Genomic DNA, 13,596 nt, shown 5'->3' with positions numbered 1-13,596 from the left:
CATACCAGCGGAAGTAGTTAAGGTCAAACTAACACTTCTGCTCCCTGAACTCTATAATCTCCTGTGCCGCTGCTGTCCCACATGACATGCGTGTCGCAAATATAGCCACAATCTATAATAACAATTGAGATTGGAGTGACTGCAATAGTTATAGAAGTATCTCTCTCCTCAGCATAGTTGGCAAGCTCTTTGCTAGAGTCACACTATCCAGGCTGCAAGGGGGGGTAGCTTTTAAAGTCTACCTAGAGTCTCAGTGTGGAATCAGAAGTAGCAGATCCACCATAGACATGATAGTCTCTCAACTGCAGGAGAAATTAAGAGGGAGAGACAAACTTGTTTACATCGTTTTTGTCGATCTGACATTGTTAGCAGTATAGGCATTTTTAAGCTCCTAAAGAAAATAGATTGTTTTACTGGAGTTCAATTAGTGCTTTCATTGCACAGTAAAATTAAAAGGAACCCAATCAGCACCTACACTATATTATGTTAAACTTTGACATCTACTAAGGTGTATTTCAGCATACACGATCCTCTGGAAAACTCTTTAATGTTTTAAGATTGTGGGCTAAAAATCAAAGTTAGGAGGATATTTTTCAGGGAACTTCTCTATGCTGATGATGCAGTTATTGTAGCTGATTCTGATACTCAACTTCTGCTGCTTGTCAGATGTTTGACTTAAATATTAGTCAAAGCAAGACTATGTTACTAGTTCAGAACACAAATACTGCACCTTAAGTTAACATTAATGGCCAACCCACTAGAAATTGTTGATCACTTTTGCTATCTTGTCTCCATCATATCCAACAAAGCTCTACTGGATAAAAGACATTAACAACAGGATAGCCAAATGATGGGCACCATTTCATGGTTGCAGAAAAGGGTGTGGGGCAATAACCTTGCTAACTTACAATAACAAAGCCTTAGTCTACCAGACCTGTGTGATGAGCAATTAAATATATGGAAGTGAAACATGGCCAACCTACTATATTTTCCACCTCCGATGCCTAAACAAATCTTTAAAATAAGGTGTCATAATAAAAAAACAATGCAAAAAGTGCTTTCGAAGAGTAGGTTGCCAAGACATTTGCTTTGTTATCAGCAGAAAGAAACCTTTGCTGGTTTGGCCACGTTTATAGAATGCCAGTATGTCGACTTCCACAAGACATTTGGTATGGTAATCTAATAGAAAACAAGAGAGTCGCTGGTCGTCCACTTTTACAGTATACGAATGTATACAAATGTGACATGAAGCTTTTCAAAATCGACAATAGCAGCTGGGAAAAAGTGGCACTGGATGGATTCACATTGATCTTGAGCATAAAGGAAGGTTTCCGGATTTTACATTCCATACATAACAGCACTGGCGGATCCAGAGGGGCGGTAGGGGCCATCAACTCCGCACCCCTTCGGAAGGGAGGCGGACGAATTTTAACAGAGAAATCACACAATTTATATTTGAAATTTATACTTATGTTAATAATATACTAATTTTTTTAAAACTATTTTTGGATTATATCGCTCCCTCCATCTAGTATTTTGGCCAATTTGGTGTGGTGTGGTGGGACGATTGCATCAATTCTGCCCCTCTACGCCCGTTAAGTTTCGAGTGGGGGTGAGGCATTCCATTTTATTTGGGAGAAATCACAGTTTGTATACATAATTAGATACATATCTATATCATAAAAGCTACTACGATAAAAGCTACTACAAACTCCCACCCCACCAAATAAATGGTCATTATCCTTCTGGTATGTTAGCAGAGTTGGTGGGGTTGTAGTTGGTAGTATAAATCCGCAACCTCCCAGCCCCTACATGTTCGAGCTGGGAGGGGCGGTCCAATTTTCTTTTTCAGGAATCATAAGTAGTTAATATAATTATTGAAGAGGTATGATTGAAAGTAGGGAGTAAGGGTGCAACGGATAGTCCCTCCGGCTTCGGCTTCGGCAATTTCTTTACTATTCACTGCCGAATAGTTGAACGGATAGTAAAAACTACATTTTAGTACCTAATTATTTTGTTAGGCGCATCCGCGTTAATTTTTTTTTCAGATAAGTCAAACACTTAAATATCGAAACAACGCAGGCGAAAGGCCAACAATATAAGGGTATTCGATGCTGATAAACGATGTCGAACAAGAAGTTTAATACTTAATGAGGGTAACGTCGAATGACGTGAAACTAAATCTCTACGTCATTAAAAACCTGTCGATATTCATAAAATGGATATGCTTAAATAATGCACTGGCGGATCCAGGGGGGGGGGCGGTAGGGGCGATCGCCCCCCCCACTCGGCCGACCCCCCCCCCCTCCGGGGGGGGGGGGCGGACGTATTTTAGTATAGAAGTCACACAATTTGTATACGAATTTATTACTTATGTTAATAATATATACTAATTATTTATATTTCAAACTATTTTTAGATTATTTCGCCCCCCCTCTAGTATGTTGGCCGATTAGGTGGGGTCTGGAGAGGGCGATAGCATCAATCCGCCCTCCCCAACCATAAACTTTTGAGTGGGGGGGGCGGTCCAATTTATTTGTAGAAATCACAGCCTGCCAAAAGAATCAATTAAATATCTATATGATTAAAACTTGTTATTGATATTTTAACCGATCTTTAAATTATGTCGTTCCCCTGTTGTCCGATTGGTGTGTGTGTGGGGGGTGGGCGAAACTTCTACTGCCCTTCCCACCTAAACCCTTTGAGTGGGGTGAGGGCGGTCCTACTTTTATGGAGAAATCATAGTTTGTGAGCAAGATTAGTTGCATTGATATATAAATTTGATATTATGTCGCTCTCCTTCAGGTATCTTGGCAGATTCGGTGGGGTAAGGGGGGGGGGCGATTGCATGTACTGCCCTCCCCGCTCTAGCCCTCTGAGTGGGGGGGGGGGCGGTCATATTTTTATGGAGGAATCATAGTTTGTGAACAAAAATGATTGAATTTCTATATAATTGATATGTGAAATCATTTGTATATTATGTCGCACAACACACTAATCTCACATTTTATGATTAGTAAATATAAAAGGAAAAAGGTGGAAGGGGCGATACATCTCCTTTCCCTCCTCGGACAAAGCAATAATTTTTCTTTTTGTATTATAGTTAAGAAATTACAAAATGTAAAAAACAAATCAGCCACTAATATAATTTATATAGGCTATAAATTAAATTCTCGTATCGAGTGGCCCCACCCTTATTCTTTAATGCCAAATACAATCATTAGCAGAAATTATAAAAAAGGAGCGAGGATAAATCGTTTTCATTCTACCGCCCCTCATATTTCCAGACAGAGTTTATGTAATTTCACATGAATTTATCATAATTATTTTAAGAAAGACTTTGCTTTGGAAAAGTTAAAATTCAAACAAAAATTTTCAGTATAAGAGTCACGATTGAGATGAGTAGCCTTTTTTCCAACCTCTACTCAATCTAATATTTTTCTAGTTAAATTTGGGACTATAACTCACAATTTATGCTTGAATTTTATTGAATATTATTTATCGAATTTTTTTTCGGCGGTGATCCTCTAAGCCTTAATCTAAATATGTGGGGTATCTGATCTTTTCAAGGAACAAATCGGTTTTATTTGCAATGTATTAAGGGCGTATACATTCAAATTAGAATATTTTTCAAGTACAATATTATTCAAAAGGTCCTTTTTTAATAGGATTAATAATGAGCTTTAGGTAAGGAGAATGTGTTTCTGCAGCGAAGAATGCAAGAAAACGCTTTTAGCGTCGGGGCTACGCCCCGAAAATCACTGATGAATAGTGAGCTATTCTGCAGTGAAAAATGCAAGAAAACGCTTTTTGGCGTCGGGGCTTCGCCCCGAACTCCACTGATTAATAATGAGCTGTAGATGTCAGGAGAATGCGTTTCTTCAGTGAAGAATGCATGAAAACGCTTTATGCGTCGGGGCTACGCCCCGAAACTCACTGATGAATAGTGAGCTGTAGATGTCAGGAGCAGGCGTTTCTGCAGTGAAAAATGCAAAAAAACGCTTTTTGGCGTCGGGGCTTCGCCCCGAACTCCACTGATGGATAAAGAGCTGTAGATGTCAGGAGAATGCGTTTCTTCAGTGAAGAATGCATGAAAACGCTTTATGCGTCGGGGCTACGCCCCGAAACTCACTGATGAATAGTGAGCTGTAGATGTCAGGAGCAGGCGTTTCTGCAGTGAAAAATGCAAGAGAACACTTTTTTGAGTCGGGGCTTCGCCCCGAACTCCACTGATGGATAAAGAGCTGTAGATGTCAGGAGAATGCGTTTCTGCAGTGAAGAATGCATGAAAATACTGAGAAATACTGCTTATTTATTCTTATATATACACACATATATATATATTGTTACGTATTTCTGAATCTTCTGGCTAGAAGTATTAGTAGGCACACAAATAAAAACACTGCAAAGAACTTGACGACTAAACTTTCAGTTTCATATAACTTTAATGACTATTAACTCTAACAATTCGTCACTGTAACATGTAGCGTAGAAGAATGTACAATATCTGTCAGTTTATAGTTAGCTATACTTCGTTGCAATTCATCTCTTCACTTCTTTGCAATTCATCTCTTCTCAACTTGCACCGAGTCGTATTCCACAGAACAGACCAACGACACACTTCCCAGTGTCGCTCCAGGTCTCCCAAAGCTGAACCAAGTCGTACTCAAGTCTACCGAATCAGAGCCGCACACGTCTTACATCGACTGTATCGACTGTAACGGCTCAAGTCCACTGTAGTTCGCTGTATAGACTTTAACGACAGTAGTCCACTCCAGTTAACTCTACCCTAGTTAACTTACGTCGAGTCGTACACATTTCTCTTCCACAGAGCCGCACACGTCTTACATAGACTGTATCGACTGTAACGGCTCACTCACGACTCCATACGACTGACTTTCACATGAACTCCCTGGCTTATATAGAGTCCCTAATCGCTTGTCCAAAGTTGCACAAACACGGCTAGTATTCTCTGGAATAACAAGTGAGGAAACGTCACATCCTGTCTTTGTTTATACATGTAGATTCCAGAAAACATCGGCTGCAGTGTCATCCAGCCAGGGTCACAAGTTGTGACCTCTATCTGTCACTGGACATTTTTGGTACCTTCTGGAATAACACGTAAGGACACGTCACATCCTGTCTCTGTTTGTACATTTAGATCCCAGGGAACACTAGCTGCTGTGTCATCTCGCCGGGGTCATACGTTGACCTCTACCTATCACTGTTCATTTGTAACACTGCCCCCTTCTTAGATCTGTTCGTCCCGAACAGATTCTACTTCACCACGATACTGATGAAATCGATCGACGGACAAGTAGGAAGCTTTGGTGGTTGCCCCCTTCTCAGAGATGTTCTTTCAATCTGGCAGTTGTCCATCTTCTTTCCATAGAAGAATGGGAGCCAAATCCTCATTTTTCAGCAGGTTCTCACACATGTTTTCATCAATCTTGGTATGGAAACATCGATCTTCAGATGACGACATTGGGCACTCTTGTCGAGAAAATTCATCAGCATTCTAACGAGTTCGTGCTTCACTGGCTGAGTTTTACATTCTCCAGCATCTTTTTACAGAGCTTCTTCAGAGATACACAGGTTCATCACAGTACAGCAATATTCACATGCTCTTCTTTTAAACAACAGCAACTGACTTGGGTTTGTACGATGTTGGGTTGATCTTCTTGTACAGTTCTGTCACAGATGGTTACTCACTACAGTTCTGACATCTTAAACTACTTCTTTTCTGTCCTTCTAGCTTCTGACTTAATTAGCGTTCTTCTAAAACCTCTGTTATAATTCATCAACCTATTCTCATGAGGAATGTTCTTAGATTATTCATTAGTGGCTTCACACTTTCAACTGATTCGTAAGGCTTTCTTCTTTGGTCTGTGGTCCCGGACAGAATCTTTCTAAAAACATGGGCTGTGGAGTTTCATCAGTGCAGGTGGGGGTCTATCAGTGGGAGAAGTGGTGGGCTTGTTTTCTAACAACATGGGCTATGGAGTTTCATAAATGCAGGTGGGGGTCTATCAGTGGGAGAAGGGGTGGGTTTGTATCTTGATCTTGTTGGAGCCATCCACGTTGCACTCTGCATATGTCGCTTTCTCCGCCTCCTCCATTTGATATTTCTTCGGTTGCGTTGATGTCGTTGTCGTTGTCTTGCTTTTCTGTCGATCAATGCTGATGGCAGCGACTTAGCACATAGGAAGGCATTGTATTTCATAGCTGTAGTCATCAAGACTGTTGATCTAACAAGTTGCTTCAGCATTATTCTTCGATGGGTGCTTTGCGAATGAGCTGCAAGTCCACTTGAAGGCAAGTTGTCAAACACGTCATCACCTTCATCCGAGTCTGGAGGACTCGACTGTGGGGCAGGTTGATAACATTCAACGTGCAAAGGTCCATCAACTTCAGCATCAGTTTCTATTGTAATTCCTTGACTATCACCAGGGCTTCTCACGCCTACCTTGATAGCTGTACAAGCTTCTGTTAAGTCTAGAGCTTGTTGGTGTATTTCTTGGCATTCACAGTCTTCTTGCATAGCTACGTACGTACAGTTCTTGTCAAACGCATGGGTGCAATAATCCAGCTTCGAGTTCCTCTCGTAGACAATGGCAGATAGAAGACAGAAGTCTTTAAGGCCCACAGCAACAGGCTTGGACGCAGACCCAACGTTGTCTTGTTCTGTCTGGCTGGTTGAGGTACTCATATCGGGTATATCTCTAGCAAAATCTTCGGTTGAACTATAGGTCTCTTCTCTTGTTTCTTCAACTGTCTCATTCAGCTTCTCGTTGAAACAATAACAGCTATCGTCTCTTTTCATTTCTTGTGGGCCACATTCATTTGGTTTGCTATCACAGTCACAGACAGCACAACCATCGCCAACATGCCTATCGTAGTTGTCTGTATCGCCACATCCTTGGTTGGAAAATTGTTCGTTGTTCATCAATGGTGTAGCTCTTTCATCAGTCGACTCAATCTGATACTGTTGGGTGTTCAGCAGCTCATTAATCATGATTCTCGTTTGATCTTTTATCGTATCTGTTTGTTCTTCTGTCTTGTTGGGCGTGGTAGCTATTTATTCATTTTCATTCATGGCTTTGATCAACTGGTTAAATGAAGAAAATCGGGTGTTGATTTCTGATTCTATCTCCTTAATGCTCTCTTTCACCGAGTTCATTTTGTATTGCAAAGTTCTCAGGAGCTCCATCGTATTAGGTTTGATTTCAAATTGGCAAGTGTCCGGATTCTCATCTTCCTCCAACAGGGCTTGTCTGAGACGTGCTGTTAGCGTTTCCTTATTTCCGTTAAGCTGTAGACCTCTTTCTCGAAGCTCTTGTCTAAGTTCTTTCATGTCAAGTTCATTAAGAAGTTTGGTGGAATACATTCTAGCCAGAAAGATCCCACTTCTGACACCAATTGTTACGTATTTCTGAATCTTCTGGCTAGAAGTATTAGTAGGCACACAAATAAAAACACTGTAAAGAACTTGACGACTAAACTTTCAGTTTCATATAACTTTAATGACTATTAACTCTAACAATTCGTCACTGTAACATGTAGCGTAGAAGAATGTACAATATCTGTCAGTTTATAGTTAGCTATACTTCGTTGCAATTCATCTCTTCACTTCTTTGCAATTCATCTCTTCTCAACTTGCACCGAGTCGTATTCCACAGAACAGACCAACGACACACTTCCCAGTGTCGCTCCAGGTCTCCCAAAGCTGAACCAAGTCGTACTCAAGTCTACCGAATCAGAGCCGCACACGTCTTACATCGACTGTATCGACTGTAACGGCTCAAGTCCACTGTAGTTCGCTGTATAGACTTTAACGACAGTAGTCCACTCCAGTTAACTCTACCCTAGTTAACTTACGTCGAGTCGTACACATTTCTCTTCCACAGAGCCGCACACGTCTTACATAGACTGTATCGACTGTAACGGCTCACTCACGACTCCATACGACTGACTTTCACATGAACTCCCTGGCTTATATAGAGTCCCTAATCGCTTGTCCAAAGTTGCACAAACACGGCTAGTATTCTCTGGAATAACAAGTGAGGAAACGTCACATCCTGTCTTTGTTTATACATGTAGATTCCAGAAAACATCGGCTGCAGTGTCATCCAGCCAGGGTCACAAGTTGTGACCTCTATCTGTCACTGGACATTTTTGGTACCTTCTGGAATAACACGTAAGGACACGTCACATCCTGTCTCTGTTTGTACATTTAGATCCCAGGGAACACTAGCTGCTGTGTCATCTCGCCGGGGTCATACGTTGACCTCTACCTATCACTGTTCATTTGTAACAATATATATATCTGTGTGCTGTACGCACGTTTATGTATAGGGTTAGGGTTTACTGGGCGTTAGGGTTAGGGTTTGGAAAAAAATCGCCCCCCCCCCACTCCAAAGTTCTGGATCCGCTAGTGAAATAATGTCAGTTCTGAAATACATTAACGTTTATGTTTTAAATAAAAGAATGTGCTTTTAAAACTATATCTATGCACTATCTTTTAATACAAATGCAAGGCGTGTTAATCTAAATAGAAATACAACTTTACATTTTGAATTCGCATTACATACATAGCAGCGTTGGCTAGCATAATGTTAGGTTATATCTCCAGAGGTAGGGATGAAAAACCCCAACCTTCTTTTGTTTGTTTAGTCCATAAGATTGAGGTTATAGATAGACAGGTGACCACATTTAACAAGATATCAACATGTTGACACTGTCTAGAAGTCACACCTTGAGAGGGAACTGATTTTGTTTACTTGGAGAAGAATCTATAGGAAAGGGGGGAGGGCTGGACTTCTAGCCACACCTCTATACAGGTAACAAGGGTATTGATGAACAACTCCCACCCCTTTTATTTTTAAGACCATCACATTGAGGTGACCATAAGTCAGATACAATGGACGTGTTACCCTTTAGAGGTCACGCGAGAGAACTAAGTTTGCTTACTTGGTTGAAAATCTTATATAGGGACTGGACTTCAAACCACATGAAGAGGACAATATGCCATTCAATAGCTATCAATATAGAGAGTTTGCTTCTGAATGGGATTTCAAGATAACAACATCAAGCCCCAGGTACCCTCAATCAAATAGACAAAGTGAAGTGTATGTTGGTATCGTAAAGCAGATATTCAACAAAGCATACAAAAGTGGGAAAGATCCATATCTCGCGATGCTTGAGTAATATTGAGTTTAGAAATACACCAATAAGCGGACAGCTTCATGGCACGAAGAGAGGCAGTGGATGTCATGGCGGTGGTCATCAAGACCATTGGTCTTATACGTTGCTCCAGCACGCTTTCTCGATGCACCATTGGACCCCAGGAGGCCAGGTTGTCAAACACGGCATAATCTTCAAGCGTGTCTGAAAGACATGTCTGTGGGGCACATGGGCAACGTCCTATGTGCACAAGTCCATCAGCTGCAGGGTTCTTCTGACCACCTTCAAGGCCTCTCTCGCTGGTGAAAACAAAAGTATCGAAGTCCACTGGTTTCAGACCCTGTGAAGCACCGCATGTACAGTTGTTGCTTACCGCCTGAATGCAACAATCAAAATTCAAGTTCCCCTCGTAGGCAGATCGACAGGGGTCCTTAAGGTCCAAAGTGACAGGCTCTAACTCAGGCTCAAAGTTGTCCTGCTCTGTCCGGGTCGTTGTGGCACTCAAAGCTGGTACAGCAAAAGTTTCAGTCGCGTAGCAGACTTCTTCTATTGCTTCAACTGTCTCTTTCTGTTCATCTGCGTTTTTCTTGTTAACATTGACGCATTCTTTGTAACTATCAGTACAGCCACAGTCTTCAATGAGTAACGGTTCATTGTTGTTGAATGATGGACTCCTCTCTCTTACTGGATTGATCTGGCCTTGCACGTTACGTATCAGTTTGTCCATAGAATGATTCATCGAATCCTGGAAAGTACAAAGTTCACATAACCAGTTTTACATGGTGTTCAGCACCTCACCAATATCTGGTTCTATCTCAAACACATATGTTTCCGGATCCTCCCCTTTATCAACAAGGGCCTGCCAAAGTGCACAGGATTACGATGAGAAGAAAACAATTAGTTACATTAAGATAAAAGCTACTAAAAGCTATGTATCTTAACTAATTTTTATATTAATATCAGGTGACCTAGCCTCGCTCGGATGAATAATTTGTTAAGGAAGGATATATACCCGAAGTCATTTTGAGAATATTTTTGTACCAGGTGGCCGAACCTCGCTCTGTTAAATAATTTCGGAAGGTTATATACCCGAAGTCATTTTGGGAATATTCTTGTAATTACGAAAATGAACGATCGGATAAAGACTACTAATCTGAAGAGTTGCTTTAGTGTTCTGTTAGTTCTAATTGTAAGCCTAATTGAACATGTCGATTAAATTTAAAGTCTTTTAAGTCCTCCTACAGTCTAGAGTCAGTCTAGACAAACTACAGCTCACGTCCGTCTTATAGTTTTACAATCCATCTTTTACGTAAAACTATTGTAGGCTTACTATTATTGGCTTGGAAGAAAATCTTTGCAGTGTAACTTCTCTACGTTATAGGGTAAAACATGCACTTAGTGACAAAGTAAAATGGCGCATTTTTTCTTATTAGACTTAAATCATCGCATTAGTTTTCTAAAGAAACGTTTCCGTGGGGCACCTCTGTTACGCCAAACAATATGCTCGTTACCCATACGGGATACGTGCCTTGCCCAGAATGACTGTCGGACTATAAGAAGTTCATACCAGCTTTTGCCATCCATCCATCCTAGTGGTGCTATGGCCTGCTTTTACACATCCATCCATTCAGATCTCTCCTGGCCCTAACTCCAAGCTTTTTACCGAGGTTTATAGTTGATTCAAAAGAGGCTGCAGCGTACGCAAACTCGTTGACCGCTAGATGGATATCATGTTTAGTGTGAGCAAGTAAGGCGTAGAGAAGCTGTGCTATGACCATTTCCTTTGTTTTGGTACAGGACAGTAGACACCGAAGCATGAACACATGGTAATAATTCACCAGCAAAATAATAATAATAATAAGGCTTGTCTTAGAGTCCGAAAATTAATGAGGATTGCAGCAGTAACCTACATATCTTGCCACATTCAGGGCAAGCATAACCTTTGTTCGCGGTGCTCGATTTAAATTTTTTTTTTTAGCGTCTGCGTCTGTCCTCGGCAGCAAATTTTCTTTTGGTCTCAAATGTGTATCCGCGGCCTTTGTATAGAGGGAACTCTTTAAGTCCGACAGTTACGCTGGACAGAGCAGTATCCTGTATGGGAGACGAATCTTAGACGAACGCATGCCAAAGGCAGTCTTTTTTTGGTGAGCTAAAAAGTAGTCGACGTAACACCGAAACGCTTAAAAGACCAGCTTATGGCGCAAACTTGACTTAGCTGACATAGAAGAGAGCACATGGTTGCATGCAACCTCAGAACAAGACAGATGGAGGTAACTAGCAACATAAACAACAAAGTAAAAGGTACCTACACAGCTCTACACAATTAAAGTGTAAACAACTTATTAAGCACTTAAAACACAATAACTAATCATATATCGGCACATTTAATTTCATTACTTTTCTTTCATAGTTCTATAATAAATCAATCTACAGTAAGATGGTGCGCAAATGTTTAATTAGGTCTAATGGTTCTTTAAAATTCGTTCTTGTTTGAAAAGAAATATTTTAGTGTACTGCGGTAAGCATAGTAACGCAAGCAGCGTTTTTCCCGTTTACCTCATGGAAAATTTTCATTCATAAAACATTCTAGCAAAAATTAATTTTTAGATAATGAGGAATTTTCAAACCGATATAACGGTCGATCTCGAGTTTTCCCGATGTGGCCAATGAGATGAGAATTTTTTTCTCAGTATTATGCACATACCGTGAAATTTTAAAGAAAATCGTTAGAGCCGTTTTTGAAATAATATATATATATATATATATATATATATATATATATATATATATAATATCAGGTGACCGAGCCTCGCTCGGATGAATAATTTGTTAAGGAAGGATATATACCCGAAGTGATTTTGAGAATATTTTTGTACCAGGTGGCCGAACCTCGCTCTGTTAAATAATTTCGGAAGGTTATATACCCGAAGTCATTTTGGGAATATTCTTGTAATTACGAAAATGAACGATCGGATAAAGACTACTAATCTGAAGAGTTGTTTTAGTGTTCTGTTAGTTCTAATTGTAGGCCTAATTGTACATGTCGATTAAATTTAAAGTCTTTTAAGTCCTCCTACAGTCTAGACAAACTACAGCTCACGTCCGTCTTATAGTTTTACAATCCATCTTTTGAGTAAAACTATTGTAGGCCTACTATTATTCTCTTGGAAGAAAGTCTTTGCAATGTAACTTCTCTACGTTATAGGGTAAAACATGCACTTAGTGACAAAGTAAAATGGCGCATTTTTTCCTATTAGACTTAAATCATGGCATTAGTTTTCTAAAGAAACGTTTCCGTGGGGCACATCTGTTACGCCAAACAATATGCTCGTTACCCATACGGGTTACGTGCCCTGCCCAGCCTGACTGTCGGACTATAGGAAGTTCATACCGGCTTTTGCCATCCATCCATCCTAGTGGTGCTATGGCCTGCTTTTACACATCCATCCATTCAGATCTCTCCTGGCCCTAACTCCAAGCTTTTTACCGAGGTTTATAGTTAAATCAAAAGAGGCTGCAGTGTACGCAAACTCGTTGACCGCTAGATGGATATCATGTTTAGTGTGAGCAAGTAAGACGTAGAGAAGCTGTGTTATGACCATTTCCTTTGTTTTGGTACAGGAGAGGTAGACACTGAAGCATGAACACATGGTAATAATTCACCAGCAAAATAATAATAATAATAAGGCTTGTCTTAGAGTCCGAAAATTAATGAGGATTGCAGCTGTGACCTACATATCTTGCCCATCCAGGGCAAGCATAACCATTGTCCGCGATGCTCGATTAAGATTTTCTTTTAGCGTCTGCGTCTGTCCTCGGCAGCAAATTTTCTTTTGGTCTCAAATGTGTATCCGCGGCCTTTGTATAGAGGGAATTCTTTAAGTCCGACAGTTACGCTGGACAGAGCAGTATCCTGTATGGGAGACGAATCTCAGACGAACGCATGCCAAAGGCAGCCTTTTTTGGTGAGCTAAAAAGTGGTTGACGTAACACCGAAACCCTTAAAAGACCAGCTTATGGCGCAAACTTGACTTAGCTGACATAGAAGAGAGCACCTGATTGCATGGGGCCTCAGGACAGCTGGAGGTCACCAGCAAAATAAACAACAAAGTAAAAGGTATCTACACCGCTCTACACAATTAAAGTGTAAACAACTTATTAAGCACTTAAAACACAATAACTAATCATATATCGGCACATTTAATTTCATTACTTTTCTTTCATAGTTCTATAATAAATCAATCTACAGTAAGATGGTGCGCAAATGTTTAATTAGGTCTATTGATCCTTTAAAACTCGTTCTTGTTTGCAAAGAAATATTTTAGTGTACTGCACTGCTGTAAGCCTAGTGACGTAAGCAGCGTTTTTCCCGTTTACGTCATGGAAAATTTTCATTCATAAAACATTCTAGCC

This window comes from Biomphalaria glabrata, chromosome 2, assembly GCF_947242115.1.
Source record: "Biomphalaria glabrata chromosome 2, xgBioGlab47.1, whole genome shotgun sequence".
Taxonomy (NCBI): Eukaryota; Metazoa; Mollusca; class Gastropoda; family Planorbidae; genus Biomphalaria; species Biomphalaria glabrata.
This window is presented reverse-complemented; position numbering follows the sequence as displayed.